Source organism: Hemicordylus capensis, chromosome 1 (genome assembly GCF_027244095.1).
Source record: "Hemicordylus capensis ecotype Gifberg chromosome 1, rHemCap1.1.pri, whole genome shotgun sequence".
Lineage (NCBI taxonomy): Eukaryota > Metazoa > Chordata > Lepidosauria > Squamata > Cordylidae > Hemicordylus > Hemicordylus capensis.
The window spans coordinates 45,514,841-45,539,018 of NC_069657.1; the positions used below are offsets into that span (position 1 = coordinate 45,514,841).

The 24,178-nt window shown below is 43.8% G+C and overlaps 1 protein-coding gene and 1 long non-coding RNA gene across 48 annotated transcripts in view; one reads left to right on the forward strand and one right to left on the reverse strand.

Annotated features, from left to right (window-relative positions):
• LOC128323001 (uncharacterized) overlaps positions 1-5,443 on the forward strand; it is a 76,156-nt gene extending 70,713 nt beyond the window's left edge. For both annotated transcript variants that reach the window (XR_008306140.1, XR_008306141.1), the window contains exon 5: positions 5,277-5,443. This is a non-coding gene — a long non-coding RNA (uncharacterized LOC128323001). The remainder of the gene's footprint in view (positions 1-5,276) is intronic.
• The window catches only part of NRXN3 (neurexin 3), a 1,829,497-nt gene that overhangs the window by 1,110,006 nt on the left and 695,313 nt on the right, over positions 1-24,178 (reverse strand). The gene's annotated exons all lie outside the window — the stretch shown is intronic.

A 24,178-nucleotide genomic window follows, 5' to 3' on the forward strand; every position in this document is an offset into this window, starting at 1 on the left:
GTAGCTGATGACCAGCTCTTTCCCCCCAGAATGCACTGGAGAATGACACTGAGTTGTGTAGTTTTATGATGTGATGCTGCTGTGTAACCTTTGACTTGGCCCCAAGTCAAACAATTTGGGGAGAGGGAAATGGCTCTGCCTTTGAGGAGGAATGAGAGAATGCTGACAGGGTAGTGGCGTATCAGGGGGAAACGGCACCCAGGGCAAGCGCCCTGAAATGGCACACCCCCGCCGCCCCCCGGCCCCCACATAACTGGGCCGGTGGCAGCGCCGGCGCCCCCCAGGCAGCAGATCACCGGTGGTGGCAGCAATTTGGTGGCAGCATCCGGCGGCGATGTGGCGGGCCGCGGCGGCGATGTGGCGGGCCGCGGCGGCAATGTGGCGGGCCGCCTGCCGAGTGGCGGCGGCGGGTCGCCCACCGCGCCAAATGCGGCGGTGGCTGGTGTGGTGGCTGGCCTGGCGGCGATGGGATGGCCTCCTCAGTGTAGCTGTAGCGGCCAAGCAGCGGCGTGGAGTGCAGGCAGCGACGCCGAGCCTGCCTTCTGGCCCGGCGTCGCTTCTGCACAGGTGCGCCTAGCGCGCCTGCGCAGTTGGGAAGCGACGCCGGCTCGGCCTCGGCGTCCCAACTGCGCAGGCGTGCCAGGTGCACCTGCGCAGAAGCGACACCGGGCCAGAAGGCAGGCTCGGCGTCGCTGCCTGCACTCCGCACCGCCGCTTGGCTGCTACAGCTACACTGAGGAGGCCATCTCATCGCCGCCAGGCCAGCCACCGCCGCACTCAGCGCGGCGGGCGACCCGCAGCCGCCGCCACTCGGCGGGTGACCCGCTGCCGAATTGCCGCCCGCATGCCCACCGCCACATTCGGCAGGTGATCCAGGGGGGGCGGCGGGGGGGAAGCCACTTTTTGGCACCCCCCACGTGACCCGCCGGGGTGGCGCCTGGGGCACGTGCCCCCCCCTGCCCCCCCTATAGTTACACCCCTGCAGGGAGGAGCAAGGGAAAGCGTATTGGCCAGAAGAAGGGTTGGCCATAGAAACAGGGGAAATAGGGGGGGAAATGGGAAGCAGAAAGTGTTAAGCGAGTGAGGCAATGAACTGAAGGAGTGGGTGATAAACAATTATATGGAAAGGTTAGGTGGAGATTATCTGGTTCTCAGGATAGGATGGCGAGGCTCTAGGTCTCAGAATGAGAGGGGGGAAATCCATACTCTAGGCCAGCAAAGCATCCCTTGAAAGGAGAGATGTCAGCAAACTTCTCCAAGCTCATGGCAGGGTTGGGTAAGATTGTTTTCTGATTGTTCTCTGATTGGCTCAGAAAACTATCTGACTTCTTCCTAATTTGGGGTGAAGGAATCGGACCTTGTCCAAGTTAATCGAAGGTGAGCAGGGTACAGCTCACCCATCACTACTTAGAAAGAACTTCCCTTACCATTAAGAAGGTAGGCCAAATAGCCAGCTGGCGTTAATGTTGCTTTCTGGCTGCCTGTCAATAAGCCATAGGAGCAGACGTAGTGGCAGTAGGAAGGAGGATAAAGCAAGTGAGGGAATCCTGTCACCCTAGGTACTAAATTGCAACACCAACTGCACCACTATGTGATTGAAATGCAGCACCATTCAGTACAGGGCACGCTCTCCTCGTCTGCTTATGTCGACCATAGATGTGACAACTACAGTTAAAAGGTTGCTCAAACCCTCAAACCCATCCGTGTCCCTGAAAGGAAAGCATATGTTGCCATTTCCCTTCTTTCTCCCACGAAGAAAAAGATGAAGGAATTACATGGTGTGAATTAGTTCTTCTGTAGTTTGCTACAGAGAGAACAAACAAAGAAATTGGCTTTTTTGTTAATAATCGGCAGAATATTATTCTATTAAATGCCTTACATCTCCCAGACATTGCCGGTCTCAACATCAAAGCCTGTTATGAACGTGCATATTTATACCCTAACAACTGGCTGGAGCCTTGAAATGGGTTTTCCTCCCCTCCCCTCCTCCTTGTTTAAACTGAACCTGTAAAGCTTTTCCAAAGAGCAATTTTGATTGCTCTGGCCTCTGACGGATTTTCTCCCTCTATTCCCTTATCCTCAAGGGGAATAAAGGGCAGAGAATAAAGTGGCCTTTTGAGTCCTTTATGTTTTAACTTTAAAAAAATTTAATAAAAAGGCCCTGGAGTGCTGCAAAATGAAAAAGAAAAGAGTAGTAGCGAACATTTGCAGTCTTGCTGAAAACCCTGCCAGGTTTAACACTTTCACGGGCAAGGGAATTCTGAACTCAAATTTGGAGGCCTTAGAAGGTCTGGTTTGCATGCTATCTCTTCTGCTTTCTTGAGTCTCTCCGATGTGTCAAATGAGACTCAAACACTTTTGAATGGCAGGACATGAACCAGTTCCACAAAAGATTCATAACCCATGAACTCTTTTCTCTCAGTGCTAATTGCATGATTAACATCCAGACAATCTTGCTGCACCTATTTTTAGCCAGGGGAGTGATTAGCAAAAGTGCTTCTGTTTCTAGGAAATGTACTGTACTCTAAATTTACCACAGGGCTTAAATTTGAGCCAGGGCTCACTAGGTCTTAGGCCCCGGATCTACTTTTCATGGCAACACTAAGCCTGGGGATAGTTATTATTTTATTTTTATTTAAAATAATTTCTTAGATATTTATTTAAATAAAAATTTAGCCAAGGGGTAGGCAACCTTGGCTTTCCAGCTGCTGAACTACAACTCGCATCATCCCCAGTCACAATTTAATGTGGCTGGGGATGATGGGAGTTCTACTTTAACAACAGCTGGAGAGCCAAGGTTACCCACTCCTGATTTAAAATACTTCTATCAGGCCTTTTGTTCCCACCTAGGGACCTCTATTAAACCTTAATAGAGGCTGATTAAGGCAGCTCTGAGATGTAATTTTGGGCTCGTGCAGATTTCACATAGAACCTTGGTTAAAGCCAGGCTCCACATGATATTCCTGAGCCTTGAGAATGCAGGATCCCCCACCACATCCCTGGATGAGCATCTAACTCCACCTAGATTAAAATAAGCCCCAGTCTCGGCTTATCCTAACCTACTTGCTTCAAGTAACATGAGACCTGTAACGTGCTTCAAAACATGGGTCCAGTTCTTGGGTTATCTGAAGCAAGTAGGTTAGAATACTTATTTATTTATTGTAATAAAGAATAAAGCATAAACTGAGATTGATGTGTTTGGATGACACAACCAATCCTGGCTCAATTTAACCTAGATAAGAAGCAGATGGTTGTGCAGGGATAGTAGGTGGAGCATGCATTCCTAAGGCTCAGGGATGTTGGGCCTGGCTCTAACGCACAGTGCTCACATGTAGTCTCCCATTCAAATGCAAACCAGGGCAGACCCTGCTTAGCAAATTCATGCTTGCTACCACAGAATTGTCTCCTTTATTAAGTAGCGTCTGCCTTGGTTTGCATTTCAATGGGTGGCAACATTTGAGCAGTATAAAATATCTCAAAGGGGATGGAGGGGATGGAGCTACAGCTCAGTGATAGACCATCTGCTTTGAATGCAGAAGGTCCCAGAATCAAGTCCTGGCATCTCCAAGTAGGGCTAGAAGAGACTCCTGCCTGAAACCTTGGAGAGCCACTGCCAGTCAGCATAGATAATAGTGAGCTAGATGGACTAATGGTCTGACTCTGTATATGGCAGCTCCCTATGTTCCTAATTTAATTATGCCAAGATCTGTTGTCACTACATATAAGAGTTTTAGATTTTTCCTTAATTTTCTTGACCCTCCATTAATTTTCCAACAAACATTCCACTTTTATCAAAAGTGAAGGAAGATATAGACATGAGATAAACAGATGGAACCCACTTGCACTGTGCTACAGATTTATCTAGTTCCCCCAGACTTTAAAGGGAAACTCCATTGTTGCAAACCAACAAGAGCTCCACCTCCACCTAGTACAAGGGACAGAAAGGAAACCATTTCTTTTTACACATGTGCATATAAATCCAAATAGATTTACATTCTAAAGGAAGGAAGACAGACTTCTTTGCAATACAAACTGAGCAACTGAATACTTTTATTTTTCTGAGCAAGTTGATGTATCTTCTGCCCTCTGCCTCTAAGCCAAAATACAATAAATGGTTAAAAAAATGTGAACAGGAAGAGTTCTGTGAAAGGTAAAGGAAACAAAACTTGAATAAATCGTTTACAAAAGCTACTCAGTCAGTTGGTCCCTAGAAGGCATAGCAACCCTCTGCAAAAGCTACTCAGTCAAGGTAGTCCCTTCGAGGCACAGCCGTCACTTCATTCACAGTCGGCCACTGGGCACCAAAAGCCATCAAGAAGGTTATGAGACTGGCCCTGTTTGACTAGGTCCTACTCCTCAGTTCCAGGAATGTGCTGTAAACAAACAATATGTGCTAGGAAATTATTCTCTGTCTATTGGGAAATGTCAAATGTAATGGAGACAGGAGAAGTGCACTGTCCCTGAACAGACCCTCCTAGCGGGCAAAATCTGTTCTAAGAGAACACACGTTGACAACCTTTTGTGCAATGGAAGTTTTTAGAATATTTTAATAGGCTGGGAAAGGAAAACATTTCCCTCAAAATTAGCAAATTCAGTATAGTCAGACAAATAATACTCAACATTACTGAACATTTCACCGTGTTTGAATGTATCAGGGCCCTTTGGTTGCTCTGGCTGCTGCATCTTCTCTGTGTCATTTTCCTCCTCCTTCTTTGCCCTCACCATCCTTGGCCTCATTTTCTCAAGTGTTTGGAAATGTTGGTAATGAGGACTGTGAGGGTAGAGGAGGAGAATGGTGCAGAAAAGAAGAGCAGCTCTGAAACAATGTGAACATGTTCATAATGGCCATCAACAATGATGAGAAATGGGGGTGCATACCATGGTGTTACTGTCACCCTTATCAACAGCAGTGGTAGATAAGGGTATATAAATCTATCCAGAAGTCCTTAATAAAGGGTGTAATAATTCCCCTCTCCCTCTCCTTTAATTAACACACACTCAGTAAGATTTCAGAAAATTCAGGGAGTTTGCTCTAGAATAGGCCTGTTCAACTTAGCCTCTCCCCACAGCTGTTCTTGAACTACAACTCTCATAATCCCAAAACACAGTGGCCTAAAGCCAGAGATTATGGGAACTGTAAACCAATATCTGCAGGAGGGCCAAAGTTGGGCAACCCTGCTCTAGAATAAACCAAGGGAGAGCTATCTGAGACAAAGCAAAAGTAGGAAGCGGCCTGCAAAGATGTTATTGATGGGCCTGCGTTTATTTGTTTGCAGGATCTACAAGCAAGATTGCATCTTCATTGTCTTTTTTCTGCAAAAGATTCTGTAAAACACTGGACTGTGGCCAAGGGCAAGAGAGACTTCTGCTCAAGTGTGTGTGCCTGAGACAAGTATAAAACTTGTTTGCTATGAAGTTATAGTAGAAAGACTGCTGATCTCTGTTGGAAATAAAACTGATTGATTCTGTGGTTTGGTTTAAATAGAAAATACTCCGTTCCAACCCTACTGCAATTATATGTTATCGTCGTATATTTGGTTCATAGGGGTTGGTGCATCCACGAGTGGGAGTTCCACTGTCTAATCAAGAGCGAACCCTCCCACTCTTTAAGGTGAAGTGGGTTACAGGGGGACACCCTTAAAAATGAAGGGGCTCAAAATTTTAGAAGTGAAAATGAATCTACTGGAAATATTAGTTCATTGGGAAGGGGAAAGAAAGGCTGTGACATTGAGTTGGTGTCGACTCCTGGCAACCACCAAGCCATGTGATTTTCTTTGGTAGAATACAAGAGAGGTTTACCATTGCCTTCTCCCACACAGTATGAAATGATGCTTTTCAGCACCTTCCTATATTGCTGCTGCATGATATAGAAGTTTCCCATTATTCTGGGAAACACACCAGAAGGGATTCAAACCAACAGCCTCCTGCTCTCTAGGCAGGTTGCTTCCCCACTGCACCATTAGGTGGCTCAGTGATGAAGCTCTTGCTTCATCGGGAGGAAGTTATAAAAAAGGAAGCTATCTCAGTAGGGTTTCATTGCTGCTTTTGGCCATCAGTTAGAAGAAGCAATATATTGGAGATGGCTCATTGCCTATTTCCACATGAGGTGACTTACAATATGCTGCCCTGCCCCCGGTTGGTCACACACCCTGGATGAGCCCAGTGCTATGTCACTCGACCCACCTCACTGGCTCCACAGCTCACTCTCCCCCTAACTGGCCTTTTAGTGGTACACCACATTCTGTCCTTTGCCTGGGACCATGGCTTGCTGTAGCAGGCATCCAGCATTGCCAGCCGGTCTCTCTCACTGCCACTGTTGTGCCCTCTCTCTCTCCCCTCCATCAAACTTGTCCTTTTTGTATTTCAGGAGGAGAAAAAGTAGACATGTTTGGTGCTGGAGAGGGAAAGAGAGAGAGATGACCAGTGGTGTAGCAGTGGTAGAGACCAGTTGGTGATGCGAGATACCTGCTGCCTGCTACAGCAACTGGCAACACCGCCTGGAGGACAGAGTGTGACATATCGCTGAAGACGCCCGTGAGAGAAAGAAGAACAGGCAGCATTGGGCTTCTGGCCCATGGGCAGAGTAGTGAGTCAGGTGGCTGGGGGGGGGGAGCCCAGAAATGGGGGTGGCAGGCAGGTAGGGTCCCCAGCGGGGCGGGACAGGGACCCATGGTTGCCACCCCAAGGCACACTCGCCATCTGAGGCTTTTACCTCACTTGTCCTCATGAGGGACTCTCTTTACTGAGCAGGGGGAGAGTAACTGGCCCTATCTACCCCCAGCACAGTACCTCCAGTGACTGTTGCTGGTGTCTATCTTATGTTTCTTTGAGATTGTGAGCCTTTGGGGACAGGGATCCATCTTATTTTTTTGTTATTTCTCTGTGTAAACTGCTCTGAGCCATTTTTGAGAGGGCAGTATAGAAATCGAATTAATATTATTATTCACAGCAACTTCACTGGGAATAGTCTTTATTTTGCAATGATATCTATAATAACAATATTGATAATAATATTCAGCCATCCCAGGTTCTTGGGAAGGACTCGGTGTCTGGATAAAACAAACCAGTCAATAATACCTGTCTGACTGTGTAAACAAGAAATAAATAATAATAATAATAATAATATATGGCATTAGAAAGCCTAAGATTGTTGCCCTCTGGAAAACATGCTGGGCAGCAAAAGAGAAACTATCTTCCACCCTTCTCATCCTGCTAAACAAAGCAAAACCAAACCTGTCAGCAACTACAACAACCACTTTAAGCATCAGAAGTAAGCATACAAAAAACAGCCTGAAGTAGCAATGTAAAGCAAGGTATTTATAGGCTTTACTCTCTCAAAGCCCACCCTTTTCAAACTTGTGCATGAGATGAATTGAAAAGAGGCTCTTGGTAGATCACTTGGGGCACAGACATGGGCGTATCTAGGGTAGGGCAGGCAGGGCACGTGCCCTGGGCACCACTTGAAGGGGGGCGCCATTTTTTAAAATTAAAAAATTAAAACAAAATGGCCACCAAAAACAAAATGACCACCACGCATGCTCAAATGGCCTCTGTGTTTGAGCATGAGTGGCAGCCATTTTGTTTTCAGCGGCCCCTTTTTAAAAACAAAATTTATTTTTTAAAATGGCCACCGCACATGCTCAGATGGTCCCTGTGAGGCCCTAGAGGTCAGCAGGGGGAGGGGGAGCCTTTGCAGACACCCCCCAAGGCCTATAGGAAGCGCCTTCAAGGGGCTACAGGTAAAAGTTTTTTTAAAATATTTTAATATAATATAAGTCACTGTACACATATTTAGTTTATGTACAGAGAATCAGGGCTTGTGAATACTGAGCTGAAGCTTATGAGCTAGGATTCTATTCATTTGCTCTTACTTTGCTTCTTGTGATAAGTGAGTTAAATGTGATGTCTTAATAATATGGCTGTTAATGGTGAGTTTGTCTTTGAATCATTGTGAAATCCTTAGTGTTAAGGCCCACTGGAGTTTCTTGCTCTCTTTCTCTCATTTTAACTGTCTTTCTGAAAGACTAGAATATATTCCAAGCAGTGACACAGTTTACTCTGCATATCCTTTAATTATTTTCAGAGTATCTGGGATAAGTCCAATTCTCCTTTTATTTTAAAACTTATGTAATAGTGATGCTAGAATGCATAGTAGAGAATTAGACAGGCACTTCTGTTTAGTTTTCCAAGTACACCTCGACATAGTATTTGGGTATTTCATGAGCCCCAGCATACTGAAATTTGTAGTTCCCCAGCATTTTTTGGTCTGGCTGCATCCACTGCTAAATAGTTATTGAAATATTAAAAGATTAACGAGCTTGACTTGTATTTTTGAATTGATATTATGGTAAAGTTATGTGAAAGATGGGTGTCAGATGTTTGGACAGGGGGCGCAATTCCAGTGCTTGCCCTAGGCGCTATTTTCCCTAGATACGCCTCTGGGCACAGAGAAGCATTTATCTGAAAGTATGAGATCAAACTCCCTCCTAGCACTATGCTCACACGAGCCCTGATCTTAGACCACTCACACTGCAGCTGTATAAGGGAAATGGAGGGGAGGGCTTGCTGCAGGAGACAAGAGGATCCAGGCTAGATAGCAATAGCACTTAGCAATAGCACTTACATTTATATACTGCTCTATAGCTGGAAGCTCTCTAAGCGGTTTACAATGATTTAGCATATTGCCCCCAACATTCTGGGTACTCATTTTACCGACCTCGGAAGGATGGAAGGCTGAGTCAACCTTGAGCCCCTGGTCAGGATTGAACTTGTAACCTTCTGGTTACAGGGCAGCAGTTTTACCACTGTGCCACCAGATGGAGAATCCTATTGGCCCCTTTGCATTTATTTCTTAATAAACAGAATATGAACACACACCAGTGCTGGAAAAGGAAAGCGCTGTTAAAAGAAAGAGCTAGAAAAATGATAGGTCATTATTGCAGGGGATGTATAAGCTCACACTCCTTTCCTCTCAAAAGGGCTGCATAATGGCAGACATGATTCATTCACTCCGATTCATTCATTTACAAGAGTATTTTTATCCTTGTACATTAGTCACAAGGCAGCTAACAATCCTGCAAGAATGCACTCAACCTTTGGAGTAACAGCAAAAAAATAAAATTAAATTAAAAGTATATAGATGCATGGTCCGGGGGACTGTATCTCATGTCATCAGTGATGTCACAGGCAGGATCCAAGACGTCCCTATGACACTAACACAAGAGGTGTAACTCTTGCTCGCACACCAGTAGTGCTCATCAGGGCACCAGGTGTGTGCAAATTAGGTTTTGTTAACTATTGGAGCTTGAGTGCTAACAAAATTAACTTTTCTTCTAATGGAGGTACAGCCTGGGGATGGGGGATATGCTTCATCACAGCATAAGAAATGAGACAAGTAACAGAGGGAATAAATGGAGAGAGAGAGAGAGAGAGAGAGAGAGAGAGAGAGAGAGAGAGAGAACTTACTGCCACCCTCCTGAAAAGTTTCCCTGTTGAAACACACTTAAGGTCAGTTCACACTATTCTAATTAGGGTAGAAGAATCCTCCTACCCTATATCAGGAGCTAAGCACACTCCTGTTTGCCACTTGTCTGTAACTTCAAACCAAGGTCCTGCCCTTGCCTCCCAAGCCATCAACTGGCAGTGGCATTCTTGCCACCACTGACTACCGAGGTCACTGGGAAATGCCCAGGCAGCCTCCCACCCACTCTCAGAGAAGGTGGCGGCGACACATTCTGAGAGCAGGCAGGAGACTGTCCAGGCTTTTCCAGGCTGTTTTGGTAGTTGGCCGTGGCGGCAGCAGGATTCTCTGACCCTCACTTAGAAGTAAGGGTTGGAGAATGCTGCTGCTAGCATCACTGCTGCATGCCTGGTAGAGGCAGAGGGGCCTATAGGGGAGGCACCACGGGTCAGAGAATGAAGGTGGTGGTTGCCGCCGCCACCTCCACGGTGCATCCCAAGGGCTGGCTGATGTTGGATTGAGAGTGCTGGCCCAGAGAGACCTTAGTCTTCCCCAGCAAGATGGAGCAAGGCAGTTTATGTGCTATTAAGCTCTCATGTGCATTATCCTACCCCACCACATATCTGAAGTCAAGGAAGCCTCTTTTAAAAATTCGTATCTGAGTGTTGAGTAACTAATTCCACATGCAGGGACAGCACACTAATAATTACAAGATGCTGAGAATGAACAAAACATCTTAACAACAACAACTAATAATAATAATATTCCCATGATCCCCTGCATGTAAGCATCACTGGGCACATGGCAAAGGCAGTGGGGCCAGTGTGTGAGGAGAGGAAGCAGCTTTTTTGCTCACGGCGTCAGACATGAGCAAGCACTGGGCGCTGCTATTGGAACATACCACAATATACAATGAAAGTACTCTGGGTAGGACTAGTTGCATGCAAACCATGGTTAAGAGACCTCCTGTTCTATCTGAATGGGGTTTGTGAGAGGAAGGAAGCACAACCAAGTTATTAGCTGCTGGAGCAAAGGGTATAAAATGAGACTATCTCCAGCTTCCACAGAATTGCCCACTACTTTTTGAGGGTCTCTATGCTGCAACATTTAGAATTCAAATAGTCTTTTTGTTCTAAAACTAATCTTGGCAATGTAAGAATATGTTAGCTACTATTCATAACATGCAGCTGACATTTCATTTGCCCTTGGTTTAAATGATTAAACCTAGATGAAGTAGGAAACATTTCCTTCTGATTCTCCTTCCACCAACACAATCCTAAGTACCCACGCTGCCCTTTGTGCTTTGCATGAGATGTATCCAAAGAAAGGAGAAATTTCATCTCAGAATTGTTGTGTCCCTTTCTGTAAATGGGCCCTGTGTACAAGAGGACACTGGAAGTACATTTTAGATGCCCTACTGCTGAGAAAATGACTCCTTTAGCATATAAGATCTTCAGTTTAAGGAGCTACTTTGCTTCCCTGTTGATCTGAGAGTAGCAATCTTTTCTTTGCTTGATTGTGTTGTTTTTCAAAAAATGCCTCAACTCCTAATGGAATGCCTGAGATTAGTTCTATATGACTTACCTGTGAAGGCAGTTCTATGGACAGGACAGAACTGTTCTGCTTACAGTGCTCTATACAAATATTTCTTCCTTTAACCCTCTTAATGTAATATAGATTATATTATATAATGGAGATCACATCAGCTTGCAGAACCTATGTCCAGAACATGCACTAAGTAGTTCAGAAGCACTTTATAAGCACCATTCTACTTCATATAACAAGCATTAATGTGAAGAACAAGGTTACCTGCTCCTCCCAACACAATAGACAGGCTGTAACAACAGCACTGTGGAGGAGAGCCTTCTTACCTGATTCAGAAGCACTTTTTCTCTGCAAAATTATGGCTATATTTTATCCTGTGTATGTTCCTGTTACAAAACTTGGGGAAACGAGCATCAGTGGAACAGATGAGATTTCTATTGCATGTGCTGTATTATAACACTTTGCCTATTTCTGGTTCCCAAAGCAAGGGACATCTTTGGAATGAGAGCTCTTTAACCAGCAGAGGATTAATTTACCTGTAAGGCAGCTAGCACAGCCACCTTAAGTGCCGCAGTGGGGAAACGCTTGACTAATAAGCAGAAGATTGCCAGTTCGAATCCCCAATGGTATGTTTCCCATACTATGGGAAACACCTATATCGGGCAGCAGCGATATAGAAAGATACTGAAAAGCATCATCTCATGGGAGAAGGCAATGATAAACCCCTCCTGTATTCTACCAAAGAAAACCACAGGGCTGGAATCAGGAGTCAGAATTGACTTGACGGCACACTTTACCTTTAAGGCAGCTAGCAGACTTGCTTGTCAAAAATCACAGAGACATCATACCCAAAGCATATCCAAAAGTGACTAAGGGGTGGGGGGGGGGTGTGTGCGTGCACGTTTAAGGCAAAATAAAACAAAAACCAGGTTGGATATATTTAAGTCATGTGAGATGTTTTTCAAAACTTGCATTCACACCAACAGCTTTGGAACAGCTGGAAACATCATTGTTTTCAGGGTTAAAATGAAAACACTGCTATGCAACACAAGAGCGAAATTCATCCAAGGCAGCACAAGGAATGTGCTAACCACCTGTTTATGAGCAAAACTCAGTCATAAAAGCAGCTGTGAACAACAAACAGCAATGGCAAACAACAATTTCCCACTCCTTTTCAAAATGCATAATGGCATCTAAATCATGCAGCATCACAGGATTATTCTGTGAAGATGAGAAGATTGTAATCGAGGTAGCTACCCATATGCCCTTCTCCACTACATGGTGCAATGCTGGGCTATAAACCTGGTTGTGTTTAAGAGAAGCAGAACTTTTACATCCAAGTGAGCAAGTAAAAAACCACCACAGCTAAATTCCTTACTCTTTTGACTCCTAGGTTGCGTCTTAGAAGGATGCAAGGTAAGATTTATAACTTCGTGCAAACAAAACACAGTTTTCATGCCTTGCAATGACACTGCCAAAACATTTTACATTCATTTTAGAATACCAGGTGTGGACTGGAAGGAAGATGAAACAAAGTGCAGAAGATGCATAAGGAAAAGGTGTTTGAGAGTTTAGGAACAAGACACAGTCAAATTATTTCAGATGTGTACTGTCAGCCACACATTTGGAAAGAAACAACTTACCTGCCATCATGGAGACCCACGCAAAGGAATCAGCAGTGGGTTTGACAGCGTAAATTGTGCCACTCTTAAAAGCTTAATGTAAAGCCACAACAAGAAAAAAACAAGATGAAATGGGAGTATAGTTGTAGACTAATAAGCATGTTAGGATAAAACATGGACATGTCTAACTGTAAGGCCCTACAACAGAGGTTCTCAAATTTGTTTCCCCAGATGTTGTTGGACTACAACTCCCAACTTCCCCAGTCACAATGGTCAAAGGCTTTTGTGTCAGGGGATAATGGGAGTTGAGGAGCCAGGTTTGAGAACCCATGCCCTACATAATCTATCCATCCTCAGATGTTCAGCATAAAACATCTGTGGATAATGTCCTTTAGCTTGGGTAGTGGAAAGTGGAGGACAGTAAGTTTTCTACTGCCAGATGTCACATTATTTATACAAAGAACCACCAGCGGGGAAATAACTTGACTAGCAAGACAGAGGTTGCCGGTTCGAATCCCCACTGCCATGTTTCCCAGACTATGGGAAACACCTATATTGGGCAGCAAAGATACAGCAAGATGCTGAAAGGCATCGTCTCATACTGCGTGGGAGATGGCAATGGTAAACCCCTCCTGTAGTCTCCCAAATAAAACCACAGGGCTCTGTGGGCACCAGGAGTCAACGCTGACTCGACAGCACACTTTACCTTTAATGTGAGCAAAAACACTGACTCAAATAATTGAAAAGCTCAAGGAAATGTGATCAGGGAGAAAGATGTGTTAAAATTCAGATAAATCCCCTTGGCTGCTCAAAATCAATTATGAGAGGCGATTTGGGGCCTTTTATCCTATATATTTTATGTCAAATTTGAATTAAAGAATTTTGCGTGCTCTGCAGCATGCCATCTCCACAAAATATTATAAAGGTGTAACTCACAGTAAATACTGAAAGTGTGTTTACAGAAAACAAGAAGCAGGCACTATACCAGCAACAGAAGCAGCAGTCAGCTGTGCTTACTTTACTAAGGGAGCATTAAGAAAACCATTTTGAAAATATTTGCTCCCTTTAACACATTTTAGCTATCTTGTCTTTCAAATTAATATCTCTTCCACTATCAAATTTGGTTTAAGGGATCAGCTTGTACTGGTGTGAGCATATTCCAAATTAATTCATAACAGAAACACACATATGTATCTTATCATAAGATTGTGGGAGCACTCCCATATATGTGTACAGAAAGAGGGGAGAGATCATTCTGTTTTCAACTATAATGCTTAAATTATGGTGGTTGGACATGGAAAAGAACTTAAATTATGGCCCAGTTCAGACATTACAACCAACTGTGGTTTGTTAGGTCATAGCAAATCTAGGTCTTGTAGACTCACTCCTCTCCTCCCTCCCTCCTTCACATGTAAGGGGAAAAGATTGGAAGCTGCTGTTTGTAGTTTGTAACAAACCAGTTTCTCATGTCCAAATATGGGAAACTGTGGTTTGCAAAAACCACCCTTAATTAACAAAGCAAATAAGGATCAGAGCAGGCATAATGGCATTTCTGCAAAATGCAGATTGTTACAAACTGCAAATGGAAGCTTCCAATTTCTTTCCCTCATATTGGAAGGAGGAAAGAATGGGATGAGAAGCATGTATCCAAGACTCACTGTGGCTTCTTCTCATCACATAGGAACTACCTTATACCAAGTCAGACCATGGTCCATCTAGCTCAGTGTCGTCTACTCTGACAATGGCTTTTAAAGGTTTCAGGCAGGGGTCTTTGCCAGCCCTATTTGGAGATGCCAGAAACTGAGCCTGCGACCTTCTGCATGCAAAGCAGATGTTTGCTGTGATGTCTGAACTGAGCCATAGTTTGACTTGTAAAATGTTCAAACCAACCTTAGCTAAAACACAACCACCAAACACTCTTTCCCCACTTTTTCTATATAGATTTATGGGAATGTTCCCACGATCCTATGAAAAGCTATGGTAACAAACTGGTTTGTTGCAACATCTAAATTGGCCTATATGAACAGCTTCTAATCATGTGTACTTAGAGGTATTCCCCAGTGAGTTAGATTGGACGCACTTTGGGGCAAGCACTGTGGCACTAATGAAAATCTGTATAATACTAATATCTTCATGAAATTAGCCATTTTTGGAAGCCATCTTTGGAAGGGTGGTATATAAATCAAATAAATAACAACAAAATCATCATCAACAGGACATGTCATTTTGATACCAAAATTCCTGAACAAGAGGATGTATTTGCCCATTGCACAGCAGAAATACATTTCCCGATTAGCAGTACCAATACCACCAATGTATACCAAAAAACACACTGGAAGCATAGTGCACCATTTAAGCTCATACCATTCTCGGAGCCTGGAACATTTGCCAAAATGATTAATCATAAGATAAAGCATAGCTCAAATCTTTTTTTTTTCCCCAGCAGGAGTATACTAAATAAGACATGTTCAATATGAAAATTGAGATAGCTAAGTTGCCACCTTCTAAAGACAGTCAGCAGATACACTTTAGACAGTCTGCCATGCTACCCCCAGAAAGATCAAAATCTGCTTCCAAAGAAAGCCTGCAATAGCAGGAGAGGACTAGGTTCTACATACTGGCCATAACAAAACATAAGCCAACACTACAGAGAGTAATTTTTCCAAGAAGAGAGTGGATGCTCCCTGACCTTATCTGCCTTACAACCAACAAGTTACATAACTTAACATGACAAACCATCAATCCATGCAAATATGCTGCAGCATTAATTATGCCAAACATCAACGATGCATTATTCAGAGCACTTCAAGATGGCAATGCATAAAGGGAAAACGTTAACAAACCGTGGAGACTCCATACCAATATTCCATTTTAGACTCAATTGTGTTTGTAAATTATTCTAAATTAATTGTGTTTGTAAAGTGTAAGAATCAAGTTAATCCTCTTTTGTTCATTGACCACAGATTGTCCTTTATTGATCTACTTTTTGTCATTTACCAAGATAGATAAATAACATTTCTATAGATTCTTCCTTCAAAGCACTTGAGATCATGTTCCAAATCCCAAGGAAGGAAAAATAAGACAGGGAAGTGTTCCATGAACTGGTATAGTTCCAATGGATACAATAGTTATGGCACCACATGCAAGCCATTTTTAATTGCTCCACCTGGGCCATTCCTAGATGGCGATCTTACTTTCCTTCTCTATGGGAAGGGCAGGTGTATGATCACGTATCATCCAAATTTAGGTCAGTTCCTGCAAGCGATTGGAGAGCACTCCAAACATGATTTGGGTTTTTCATTGCGCATTGGAGCTTTGCCCAATTTATGTCCAGGGTAAAAAAAAAATCAACTTTTTGCATCTGTTTCTTGGGCAAATTCAAAATAACCAATATGCTCCATGACTCACAATACTTCACCCCTCTTAAATCCAGGGTAAGGCCTGCTGTCTGGGAAAGGCCATGGTGATTATTTTCATGCAGAGCTCAAATAAATTCATGTGCAGTTATCGGCCATACATATCAGGTGACATCTACACCATAAACCTTTCCTTCCCCCAGCCTTTAACATTTGGAGTAGAGTGGAGAAAAGTCACCAGAGATGCTAGGACTGAGGGAAAGGCACTATGTGGAACAATTTAAAGTAGTGTCCACATACCAGCAATATCATTTACATTGGCTCTACGGTTGCAGGCATACGTTAAAATTGAACTCCTAGTCAAATACCATGTTCTGTTTACTCAGAAGTAAGATTCATACAATGGAATTTACTTCTGCTATGTGCTTAGAGGAGTGCAGTGCCATAAATCACAACACCTTTTTTTAATGCTCTAAGCACAGATTACTTCAATTGATGCAAATAAGGTCTGAAGAAGCAGATAAACAACAGCTTTCTTCAGTCAAATCAAGGAGAAGAGAAACAGACCAAACACCATGTAGCAGATCGTTATTTGTTTATTTAAAACATTTGATACTTTTCTCCACTCTACTGAAAATGCTCAAAGAGGTGGGAAGGAAACATTTATGGTGTGGAGATAAGTCACCTGGTATTTCACCCTTCAATAATGGACAATATACAAGAACATTCAAAGACTTACAAATATAAATATGTAAAAACAAACAAAGAATCTGAATCAGAGCACACACTAAAAAACATACACCACAATCCAGCAAATTAAAACGCCTGAGTAAATTGGTGCTGGAAACATACACCCCGGTGCCAGGCAAGACTCTTGGGAGAGGAACAGTCCAGGAGGGGGAGCCACTACAACTGAGGAAGACCATTCCATGGCATAGTCAATGTCTGCCTCACCTCCAATGCTGAGCCTAAGCACATATATGTGAATGTCTAACCAGGCATTATGTCACTGTGTATGGAGCACACAGTTACAACACCCAAAGAAGCGTGTTGGCAAACCACCCCGAACTGATGCACAAACACTGTACCCAGTGCCATCTAAAGGGTTTGTGGAACCCTTGGCCAAAATAGTCCCCCGTGCCCTTGCGTACAGCATATGCTCCCTTTAGTAGTCACTGTCTGCTGCTTTCCCTGCCTCCTGAGACTGGGAAGCATTTAGGGGCTAGTGGCCCCCATCCTCTGCATCTGACATCAGACACAGAGGGTGGGGCCATTGCCTGGGAAGGGTCCATTCGGACCCTCTCCCATCACTCCCCAGTCAGAATTTCATTGAAATGCTGACTGGGGAAAAGAAGGGAGTGCACTCCCAGCTGGTGAGCCCCCTTCTGTTCATGCGGGAGGGGACAAGGGGGCGCCCTGGCTGGGGGGGGGGTGTCCCGCAGCTCTTTTTGGCGCCCATTAACCCTTGGCGCCAGGTACACACATCATGTTGAACCAATGGTTTGGCCGAGTCAAGTGTGCATGCAAGTCTTACTTCTGATCTCGGGAAGGATATGCTAAAATCAAATGCGATGTACGAACACACCAATCTCAGCATATTCTACCAAATTTGCAATACAGAACCTGATATCTGTCATTCACTTCAGATCTAAATTACAAATGTCAGGTTCCATAAACAAGTAAGGTATAATATACCAAGATTGGTGGGTTCATATGTCGCCCTGTCTTAGCCTATCCTTCTCGAAACCAGATTTGGGACTCACACATGTGCTCAGAATGCTGGTGGCTCATTCAAACTGCCAGTTCAATATGATGTGTAAACCTGCCCAATAATTTCTTTCTTTGGAAAACCCCAAATTTGACATGTACCACTGATTTATTCTCATATCAATGTGCATAGGATCGCAACCAGATGCAAGCTGTGTCACAACCTACACGCTGCATCTGCCTCTCTGATGAGCATTATCAGAGGACTCTTAGACAGACAGATGTTGGTGAGAATTAATGACAGCCATAGCAAAAGACAGGGCAGGAGAATTTTATGCTCTGCTGGGATGTTTGGGAAGTTTTTATTGAAGCTCAGCACCAGCAGAACAGGCAATTCATTTCAAATCAACTTGCCTGTTCAGCCATGTGAGCAGCTGGAGTAACCCCTTCCAAACCCCAAGAACTTCTCCATGCCTACCATGAAGCTGTCTAGGATTGTGAGCCTTTTGTCTACGGCAAGGCCAAATGAGTTAAGATTTGGACAAAGGAGAGAAAATAGGAAAAGAATATATATATTCTTCTGACAACAGTGAAAACATACATGCCAATCATTTTTCACCCCTTAGGGTCTGGGGAAAGGGAGCTGCCATATGCTTCAGCCACCACCAATTTTAAAGTATAGAAATGAACCAATAACACAAACAAAATGCTCACAGACAGAGACATTACAAATATCAGGAAAAACAAGAAGCATGGCGTTATTTAAAAGCTGACAGTACTTAAAGTGAGAGGAATAAGTTGAGCCCAAAGGCCAAAACAATTGAAGAGAACAGGTGTCAAAACACACACTATTTTGACCTTTATATTCAACATGAAAGAGTTCCAATAATTAAAAAATAGGAGTGACCGCTTGTCAGTTTCTCTTCAAGCAAGGTGTTTACTACTTATTTTTGTTCATGTCAACAGTGGACCTTTTGTCACAAAACTAAAGCCACTGCTTCATGAAACCTTAAGGCAGCCAGAACAAAAAGAAAAAGAGAGAGATGGGTCAGACACCACACACGCACACTATTCCCACGCCCCCCCCCCCCAAATGGCTTGCATGGGCCATACAGAACTCTGATAAATAGAAAATACTAACCAGGTCAGAAGGAAAGGAAAACTGTTAAGGCAATACGTGATCCAGTTAAGTATGACTTGTCGCCTTAGCTAAGCAGGGTCTGCCCTGGTTGTATATTAATGGGAGACTTGATACATGAGCACTGGAAGATATTCCCCTCAGGGGATGGAGCCACTCTGGGAAGAGCAGAAGGTTCCAAGTTCCCGCTCTGGCATCTCCAAGATAGGGCTGAAAGAGATTCCTGCCTACAACCTTGGAGAAGCTGCTGCCAGTCTGTGTAGACAACACTGAGCTAGATGGACCAATGGTCTGACCCAGTATATGACAGCTTCCTATGTTCCTATGAAGATTGACCACTGTGATCCAGAGATCTGCCTATGAGCTGATATTCACATGGAGCTACAACATACAAAGGTTGCTCTGCTCAGTTCAGCCAATCTGCGTGGGCAAAAAAAACCCGGTGGAGAATCCATCCATGCATCAGAGCTCCTGCCACTGTAAGCAACTCAGTGTAATAGTTCAGACTATAAAAGCAGCACCATGAAGTAAAATGTTATATAGTAAGGATCCAAGATGTTTCCAAATTCCCCAAATAATTTGATTTGTGTATCGTCCCAGCACCAAAATGTTTTGTGTGGGCAGCAGAAGAATGCACACGCACAGAAATGTATGTAGATTTTCCTCTAAGATGTGAGGGCTTCTAGAGCTTCCATTATGGCGCGTTGGGATCAAGGAAGACATGGATTCTCTGCAGATCAAAGTATGAAGGACACAGATACCACCACTTGCTTTCTGTTTTTCAAATTTGATGGACCAACAGCCAGGAGATTCCTTGCTTAAAGCACAAAAGTATCAAGGACCAATACCTATTCAGCTCCATTGAACAGCCTCATTCCATGTGGATCTCACCACGAAATAACTGCAAAACCTAGCTAAAAATGGCAAAAGTGATCCGAACCAGCAGGCTGTGTATGATCCTTCCCCTTCCCCAGTTTGCCTAAAAAATGATTTGGGTGTTTCAGGTGTTCAGTACTTGAAATAACTGCAAAATAACTGCAATAAGGAAAGTTTTCAGCACCCAAAAAGAACAGAAAACCTTAAATGTTTTTGTACAGCTCTCCCGACCCTCAACACAAACACTCTACAGCAGAAGCCCTTATCGTGGCAAAGCAGGGTGTGGCGGGGGGAGCTAGTGGAAGGAGATCTCACAGACAGGCATCAGCTGTCTGACTTCAAGCATCACTCCCTGCTGTATTCTACACAGGGAACCACAAAACCCATGATCCTGGCAAGAAGTAACCCTTCTGAGAATGCTATCTTTCAGCTTAGGCAAGTATTCGTCCATGAACCATCCCTGCTACCAGTTGCCGCCTTCTTCTTCACAAATGGAAGGGTGCTTTTTTCTTTTTGCTAGTGAAGACTAGTTGGGACCTGTCAGCAGAAAGTAGCAGCGGGACAACTGCCAAGCCCCATTGCAAGGCAGACCCAAGGTCCATGGATTGCATCAAAGCAGGGTGTGCCTTTTCAAGTGAGGAAGTTCACATGTCAATCCTGTCCTCCACTCAGACTTCACCACCATCGCTAATCCAGCTGGACCCTGATAAAATGCAATTGTGTTTAGAAAAAGAAACAGGAACAATTTTATAGTTGGGAAAGTTGCGGGGTGGGGGTGGGGAGATGCAATTTGCTTAGATGTTTCCCATCTAACAGATAATCTGTATTTCAGCTGGGAGAGAAATGTTCCAGGTCAGGTTGGTGGTTTACTCCTGGGTTTGTTTTGTCTGCAGTGTGTGGCATGTATGATTCACTAGTCTGAGCACCTGGATGTATTTCTGAAATGCATCCCTTGTTTTTCGGGCAGCTCTGGTATATCTTGGTCCTAACTGATCTCTGCTTGTAGCACACTATAATATGAATGGTTTGAATTAATATGATGGGGCAAGAGGTGATGGCTAGAGCATCTTGCCATATCTTCCTCTAGGATTCTAGCACAGGGACACAGGAAGCTACATTGAGCCAATCCATCATCCATCTAGGTCAGTATTGTTTGCACTAGCAGTATTCTCCAGGGTTTCAGACAAAGGTCCTTCCCAATCCTACCTGAAGATGTCAGGAATTGAAGCTGTGACCATCTGCATGCAAAGCATATGCTCTAACACTGAGCTATTGCACCTGCTAGGGAAGTGCAATACGATTTGACCTCAAATCAATTCAGGTCAAATCAGGGGCAATTTGCTGAGTCAACCTCACATCAAATCACCTTCAAAATTTGGGGTTGAAGAAAATCATGCCTGATTCAACCTGAATCTATTCGGGTGATTCAAGCACCATTTTGAGGCCCATTTTGCTGGAAAAACAGGCCTCAACATGGTGCCTTTTTGCAGACAGAGCTGGTCTACCAATTGGGGCCGTCAGGCAGACCAGCCCTCCGCTCCAGACTTAGCGCATCTGCCCGCCTCAGAGCACTGGTCTACCAAGCTGGCTGTTTTTGATGAATCAATTTGATGATTCTGCAATTCACTACAAGCTTGGATCAAATCACAGAATCTGATTCATGCACATCCCTAGCATCTCCCCTGCACTGTTGACTGCTCGAAGCACAGAGAGGACATGATTCTATTTCATTAATATCAAATTGAGTTTTTGCTGTAGAGTTCAACAGAAGCAGGATTGCATTGTAACTATACACTCCCAACTGCAGACACTGGGACCAATTTTAATGAACCAAGACAGTAATATACAGGCACCACCCCATCATGGTAACATAACTTGTGACTTTGGTAGTTTTTCTAGTGTTTCAGAAGTGGCTTTGATTTCCTTGCATTGAGTTCTTTACAGGCTGTTTGGTATTTTTTTTTTTTTTTTGCTTGTAAATCCCCTTGTGAATTAGGTTCTAAACGGGGCGGGGAGGAACCTGCATACCACATGTGGTACTCCTGGCTGAACTGAGATAGTTCAAGCACTGCTAAATGGATGCTAAGCACAGCCAGTGCAAACACTGCTGTTCAGCTGTTTAGTAGATGAGGTGTTGATTCCAGTTCTTCCTCCTCTTCTTCCAGTTTCCCCAAAGAGTGACAAGCACTGAAAAATGACAGCACTGACCATCTGTTTGGCATAGAAATCTTCCTGTGCAGGAGCATGCACACTGTCTCCCTTGGTGCAGGAGGATCTTTGGATCAGGGCTAGAGCCTAGCTCCTCCATGTGATGCCACTAAAATGAGCTTTTTATTTTATACACAAGAAATCTTGTTTTCAAGACTCCAAATCCTATTTCTGGGAAAGGAGGGGCTTTCAACTAATTTGTGTATGTAAATGCAACTGTTTCACAGCTGGATGAAAGGCTGGTTTGCACTATGGGTAATGTACACAGATGCACAGCAATTGCAGATATTATAAACCACTTATATCAAGCTGCTCAAGCCCCCCCCCCCCACATTATTTACTGCAATTCCAGTGGATGTAAAAATCACCCATTAAAAAGAAGGCACTGTTATTTCCGCTGCCGTGAAATACTGAGAAACAATAGGTCTTTCCAGACAATCAGTTTATAGAGCAATCAATGCATGGTTGTAACTAATTTGTTGAAATGCATCCAGACAGCTTCAGTCAAGGAAGCATTTCTATTGGGGGCATTCCAAGGACTCAACGTGCATTACTTTTGTTTGAGTGCTTGAAAGGGGGTGATTTCTGTGGGAGAAGAAACAGACAGGAATGATTACTTAACCCTGTCTTTGGCCTATCATCAAATTGCTCTGCTCAAACTTTCTTGCAAATACATAGCCTTCATTACCCCAGAGGGTCTTTTTCTATACAAAATACTGCCCCTTGGGAAAGCCTCTACAGCTTTGGTAATTCAACAAGGCATGCAATTTTGGGGACTATGGATGGCATCACTTCCTTTCAGAATGACATTTTAGTGTATGGCAAAACCATTGAGGAGCATGAACTCACAGAAGTCTTAAGAAAACTCCAACAACACAGACCTACTATCTTTGCAGAGAAATATCAGTTTGCATATACTCAGTGATGTACTTAGGACATACATTATCTCAGAGTGGCATACATCCCAAAACAGACTTGCTGGAAGTTACTTGCTGCCACCAGAGCCACACAAAGATACACTTTGTTCATTTTTAGGACTCTGTATTACTGAAGAAGCGGGGAAATGACTTGCCTAGCGAGCAAGAGGTTGCTGGTTCTAATCGCCACTGGTATATTTCCCAGAATATGTTTCCCAGAATATGAGAAACACCCATATTGGGCAGCAGTGATATAGGAAGGTGCTGAAAGGCATCATCTCACACTGTGTGGGAGGAGGCAATGGTATACTCCTCCTGTATTCTACCAAAGAAAGCCACATAGCTCTGTGGTCACCAAGAGTCAACACCAACTCAACTTTATTACTCTAAACTTATGTTAGACAATTTGCCTCCAAAGTTGCTCCATTATGTCATCTTTTTTAAAAGAATGTTGCATTTTACAGGGATGAATCCTGCAAGGCTAGTTTGTGGTTCCAGACTATCAAACTGGCCATTGCTGAAAGCCCTGCTCTCACTTCTTTTGACACCAGCAGGCCCTCTACTGTAGCCACTGATGGGTTGGGTGCTATCTTGTCCCAGAAAAAAAGAGGGGCAGTGATGTTACAGTTGCCTTTGCTTCCAGAGTGCTTACTGCGCCAGAGAAGATGTATTCTGTCATTGAAAAAAGCAGCTCTAGCATATTGCTTGGAGGTGAGGCACTTCTTTAGCTACCCTCACACCCACACCACCTTTACCATTAGTATTAAGGATGCCCTTTACTTGTAAATGAAGAGCAGCCCTCAGTGTTGATCAAGTGCTTACTAATCTTAAACCTTTCATAACTAAATGGATGGCCATGCAGAAACAAGGTACCTGAACATCTTCAACCATACATGCATGAAGCAAATGAGCTGTCCCTTCTCAATGAGCTGGTGCTGAGGACTGATTGTTTGGTAGTGCCAACCTCCTGACAAGCAAAAGTTCTCAAAATTGTCCACAAAGGTCACCTGGGCATGAGCTTGACTAAAAGGCAAATCAGAGAAGGTTTCTGGTGGTCAGCTATGGACAAACACATTGAAGATGTGATCGGGCACTTTATGGCATATGCTGTATCTGACAAATCACAGAAGAATTTTGCCCCCTTGTCCACCCCCTTGACTCCAGTAGAGTATCCCAGTAGTCCCTGAGGAAAACTTGCTCTGGTTATAATGGGCCCTTTAGATAACCAACCCACAAATAGTGATGGTGGATTATTATTCCAGGTGGCTAGAATTTTCATTTGCTAACGACATTACTACAAACAAGGTGATCCGATTCATGGCTGCAGTTTCTGTGAGAGAAGGTCTTCC